Genomic DNA, 6206 nt, shown 5'->3' with positions numbered 1-6206 from the left:
GAAGAAGAAGAAGAAGAAGAAGAAGAAGAAGAAGAAGAAGAAGAAGAAGAAGAAGAAGAAGAAGAAGAAGAAGAAGAAGAAGAAGAAAATATGCTGGAGCTGAAAGACTTGAGTTTTAAGAAGTTTTAAAGGAAAATGTCTGAACTTTTGTTTTTGTATTTTTTGCAGAACTGGGGATTGAACTCAGGCTTTTGTGCTTGCCAGAGAAACACTTATTCTACTGAGTCATCTCCCCAGCCCAACATCTGAACTTTTGGAACAACCAAAACAAAAACTACCCGAAGTTGCTGAGAAGATAAGGGAAGGAGAAAGATTATAAACACAGTGATACATCCAAATTGTACTAACATGGGGTGTCCCAATCACAACACTGAAATCTAGGAGAGAACAAGGCAATGACTTTAGACTCTTAAAGGAAAAAATCTATACACATTCAAAATATCAAATAAATGGGAAAGAAAAATGTTAAAAACTGTCTTACTAAGAATCTCAGTTACCCTTCTCCTTGATGAGACCCTATGCCCTTCCCCCAAAGTTGTAAGTGGAAAGACTACTCAGCTCCCAGTCTGTGGACGGTTCGGTCCCTAATCTGCTGGCTCCACAGCTGGGTGGCATGGGAGAGGGGAAACAGACCACGGCCCCTAGCAGAGCAACAGGAGAGTGTGACAGTATCTTTCCACCCTTTTATCTGACCCCGGCTACTTAGGGCGGGAGTCACTCCCACCCTTAGTCCTAGTGCCCTTGAGCCTAGCACCAGCCCATGAATCAATCCCAGCATTGCACACTTTACATTAGGCATCTATGGAGAAGCCTCACCTATGACTGAGTGAAGCTTTGGGGAACATCTGGACACAAGCCATAACGCTAAGTTTTTTTTTTTAAAAAGAAAACAATGCCTCCGATCAATCCTTTCTCAGAAAGACACCTCAGTATACACTACACTAAATAAGGGGAGTAAGTGGAGAAAGAAGATGGCAAGAGGTCTTAGGGAATAATGTAAGGGAGAGGCGAGGAGACTTCTAGGATGCTGATAAAGGATGATTTGGTATCTATGCAGCAGGTGTAGAGGTCTAAATAGGTCAGAAGTTTCCCTGAGTTTACACACCTATAATATTCAATAACGGAACTTAGAACAAATGGGGTATGCCTATGAATGTCCATTTTGTATCTGTGTATTCAAAGTGGTTGGGATAGATATATAGTTGCATTCTCTTAATGAATAGAATGATTTGTTCTAATGGTGTTTGTAAATAGGATCTCAAGTCCGCATCTTGTACAGCAATTAACCACTAAGAAGAATATATGCAGTGTATTATTTGTTGAAACTGTACTTCCAATTTGATTTGAAACTGTCTCATTGCTGTTTATCAATAAAACTTTGAAAAAAAAAAAGAAGAAGAAGAAGAAGAAGTTTCCTAAGCAACTTCTCCAGGAAGACGCTGATAAATAACTGCATGTTTGAACCTACTGCGAGGGATTTAGAAATCTGGGGGAGGGTTCATGAGTTGAATTAGTAATAAGTACAAAGAAAACCATGTAAAAATTTTAATGTCAGATAATTATAAATTCCACAGAGAACAAGGAGTGCAAGAAAGATCAAGTGATGACTCTGCTCCACATAAAATTTACATAATTGTATAAATGCTGAATCTTGATTAAATCAAAATTATCATATGAATATCCAGGAAGGAGGGGGGAAGCACAAAAATGTGTGTCACAAGCCATCCACGGGGGTGTACACCTGTAATCTCAGCACTTGGGGGGGCTGAGGCAAGAGGCTCACTGTGGGTCTGTAGCCATCCTGGGCTACAAAGTGAGCTCAAGGCCAGCCTGAACTATACACTGAGACCCTGCCTCAAAAAGACCACAAAAAAAGAAGTGTGTGCCACACAAGGAGATGATGGAGACAGAAAACTAAATTCTCAGCCACTGTTGAGGAATCCAACAGACCAGACTAAAACTAAGCTATCAAAAAGTAGCAAAGAGCCAGCCAAATAGCTCAGCAGATTCAAGCACCTGCAAGCAGGCGCAGGGACCAGGGATTCGATCCCTGGGTCTGCTGTGCCGGCCCCGCCCCCCAGGGCATGCTGAGACAGCAATTGAGACTGGGCATGAAGATGCACACCTGCAATCCCAGCTCTTGGAAGGCGGTAAACAGGCAGATCACTATGAGTAGTAAGACCCTGAACACCTGTAGACCCTTCCCTAAAAAAAAAAAAAAATTTTAAAAGTAGCAGCAGGTTATCTTCCATAGTACTGGAGGCTACAAAACCCATAGCAAGATCAGTAGAGTCATTTTCTGGTAAGGGTTCTTTTCCAGACCCTTAGGCAGATGTTTCTGTCTCTGTCTTTGCATAGGGGAGGATGGGGAAGGGAGGGCGAAGAGAAGGGGGAAGGGGAGGGGAGGGGAAGAGGGAGGAGAGGGAGGAGACGGAGAAGGGGAAAGGAGAGGGAAGGAGGAAAGGGGGAGGGAAAAGGAGGGGGAAGGGAGAGGGGGAGGGGGAGGGGAAGAGGGAGGAGGAGGGGCAGAGGGATGAGGGAGGGGTGAGCGAGGGGTGAGGGAGGGGAGAGGGAGGGGAGGAAGAAAAGGGAAGGGAGAGGGAGAGAGGGAAACTTCCCTCTCAGAAGTGCTTGTCACAGTGTACCCCTCTGCACGCTCGCTCCCTCCTCTGTTCCTTTTCCCTGCCTGCCTGCTCCCTACTCATATGATCCTCGTTGAGCTGCCTGTGTCCACAATGACCAGCCCCACGGCACAGGACAAACACAAAGGCCACCCGGGAAACGGGGATGGAAGGGTTCACCTCCATGTGCCCAACACTCAGCCTGCCAGAGATGTGGAGTAAAGTATCTGAAGACGCAGCTGGGACATAGCAGTCCTTCAGGAAGATGCCTCCCTGGAAACATCACCTCCCTCAGCATCTGTCCAGCAGATGGAGGGAGTGGCAAGTTTCCCCCAAGATGCGAGTTCTTTGTCCTGGTATTTCTAGGATGGTATACAAACATTTCTCAGGCCCACATCTATACTCAGTGATGGTAATTTTATTATTTAATGTCCAGGAAAACACAATTCTGCAAGACTCTTTCTGAATCTACCATTGCCTATAAGTATTTTCCTTTCCACAAAAGCATCTACATATTCAGGTGAAATCTAAGGAAATGTATAATTTTAAGACATTCCTACCTAGTCTGTAGACACTACTTGGCGAGTGTCTGGAGTCATGGAAAACTCTTTCCAATAAATTCACTCTTGGAAGAAATTGATCCAGACGGTGGAGCAACAGAAAACTCTGTCATGGTAGACAACACTCAGTACCCTCAGGGGAGAAAGGCGGGGATTGGCAAAATCAAAGAATGGACATCTTCCCATTAGTGGAAAGGGAGGCTCAAGATTCTTTGAGAAGATTCAGGCTGGCTTTCAACCCCTCCTGCATGGAGCGCACCACCCCTGTCCAAAATGAGCGTCTCACGCTGTGTATATCATCCTTGCTCCTCCATCCTACCCCATTCCATTTAGTAGCCCGATATGTGCCAGGCCAAGACCTACACACTTTCATACTCACCTGTCCTTTTCTTAATTCTTAATAACAAGTTCAGGGAGTAGATATTATCTTCATTTTACAGGCTACATTGCTTAGCTCAAGCTCTTACAGCCAATAAATGATGGAGTCAAGGACAAACTTAGATAGGGGTATCGTCTCACCATGATACATTGTCTCCCCCTGACCCCCCAATATAGACTTGCTATTGAGAGATGCCATAGAGGTAAGAGGTGGGTGGTAGTCATATTTTAAGCTGGTTTCAGGCAGAAGGAACTCCTGCAAATGGCATTTCCATAATTAGAATGCATTTTTTTTTCCTGATAGTTATAATTCAGGCAATTGCGGCGACATTCAGCTGAAGCCTGGCATACAAGATGTTCTTTTAAAAGTTCACTTTTAATTGGTCCCAGTTCTTTCCAGATCTAGGAGAAGTACAGAATATGTACTTCTAGTTTTGCACACCTGTGTCTTGTAATCTGAGCAACAACTTTGAAGATAGCAATATGTAATATAATAACCATTGTTAATTTCCTATGACCTCATTTTGAAATTGTTTCATTGTTTATATTGGGTTTTCTTTTTTACTTTTCTCTAAAATAAAAAAAAGATCTACTTCTAATGTTTTCAATGTCAATGTGTGTTTGACACAAACACGTAGTCCTTGGAGTTTATTCTGAATTCTCTAGTAAGAGACAGGGGTGTTGGGTAGAAAAGAAAGACAATGAGAAGGGGCTGTAGGAGAAGACAGGGGTCTCCACAGGAGTTCAAGTTCCTCCTAATTTTTGCTTGTTGGAAGAACTTGAAGAAGGACAAAGAGGAGCAGGCAATGATGCAGCTAGCTGGGGCCTTGAAGATCATGAAGACATGACACGAGGTGGACAGGCCTGATTATTGGGCCGCCAAGGACAAATTATGAGAACAGAATACATAGGCTGAAAATACAATGAGGACTAAATACCCAGAAGCTCCTCCATGAGTTAGATTTGTAACAAAAATTAATATGAATGGAATAAATAATTCCAGTGGAATGGTGGAGGTACGCAGCACACCAGTGTTGGCAAGATGGCAAAATTTATGGAGCATTAACGTTGTGCTTCAAGAGCTAAGACATCTAATGATGTCCAAAGAAAATATGAAGCTTCCACAACCACCACAAGGACAAACATACAGCAATTAGTTTTAGTGGATCTCAAATTTGTCTTAAATCAACAGCCTTCTATTCATATTAATGTCTTGATTAAATATAACAATGCAAAATACCCACACATTAAGTAAAAGAATTCCAGCTGATAAATGTGACCTGGACATCTGTCAGAATATATTTAATAAATGTTTACCCATGATGTTTTCAGGTAACAGGAGGAAAAATGCAGTACAGCTTGTCTTTCTCTTGTTGAGGCGCTGTCATTTCAGCGTGAACCTGGAGTACGCCACGGAGGTTCAGGTTTGCAAGATGAAAGCACGGGAGGAATTGGCAGATGTCAGTGGACACAGGTGTTTCTGAAAAGTAAAATCTCAAGAAGGAAAAACAAATGGCAGGCTTACCCATCTCACTTAGTGAAAGAGCTGCAGTTTGAAATTGTTCAAAGTAGCAGGCACAATGAATATGGTCACCAATTGTGTTAATCTTTGAAGCAGTGTAGGCGCTGACTACTAGTAGTAACAAAAACATGTTCAGGATTGTTTTGATGCCTGTATTTATAATAAAAAAGTTGGAGGAGAGATCGATGAATTTCTGGCAAAATCTGTTCCTGGGTCTTACATGTAACAGACATGGTAAATATTTGTTTACAGTCTTTGTTAAATCAACCACACATTTAAGTTTAGGTGAAATCAACAAAAGGAAATAGGTGTATGGATATGCGATTTTGAGATTAGTCTTAAAATGTAAATAAAATGTAGAATGTGAAAAAAAAAGACAAAGAGAAGAGAAAGAAGGGAAAGGCCTCCCAAAGGGCCTGCTCTCACTGAGCGTGCTGCTCCCAAACAGACTCTAGAATGTTGACTGCATCCTTTAAACCATATGGAGCAGCAGAGTGCCCTGAACATGAGATCATGTATCAGTTCGGTCAGTCCTAGCTGGCTCTTCCACCTCTGTGAAAGTGAATGTCCTCAGACGTGTTTGGTCAAGGGAGAGGGAAAATAAAGTAAACCTCCTGCTCTTCCTCCTCCTCCTCTTCCTCCTCCTCCTCCTCTTCTTTCTCCTCCTCTACCTCCTTCTCCCCGCCCCTTCCTTCTTCTCCTCCTCCTGAAATTTCATTGGACTTCTTAGATTTAGGAACAGCCCAAATCCTAAAGATTCCAGAAATTTGCATTAAATAAACAGAGAAAAACCAGGGAACTGGTGCAGCATGCTAGAGAGAACAGAAAATGACACGTAACCAAAAGGCATAGACTTAACCCCATTCCTTTTTTTTTCCCATAATTTTATTGAGAAAAAAATAGCAACGAGACAGTTTCAAATCAAATTGGTAGGGCAGTTTCAATAATTAACATATTGCATATTCTTTTCCTAGTGGCTATTTGCTGTACAAGATGTGGACATGACATCCTATTTACAAACACTATTAGAACAAATCCCTCTATTCATTAAGAGAATGTAACTATATATCTATCCTAACCATTTTGAATACACAGATACAAAATGATCATTCATCTGTATCCCCT

The 6206-nt window shown here is 42.2% G+C and overlaps 1 pseudogene; it reads left to right on the top strand.

Annotated features, from left to right (window-relative positions):
* LOC105742692 overlaps nucleotides 1–4716 on the top strand; it is a 129872-nt pseudogene extending 125156 nt beyond the window's left edge.
* Nucleotides 4717–6206: the final 1490 nt, after the last annotated feature.

Source organism: Octodon degus, unplaced genomic scaffold (genome assembly GCF_000260255.1).
Source record: "Octodon degus isolate 3935 unplaced genomic scaffold, OctDeg1.0 scaffold00067, whole genome shotgun sequence".
Taxonomy (NCBI): Eukaryota; Metazoa; Chordata; class Mammalia; order Rodentia; family Octodontidae; genus Octodon; species Octodon degus.
The sequence above is the reverse complement of the archived record's forward strand: the minus strand, read 5'-3'. Positions and strand labels throughout refer to the sequence as shown.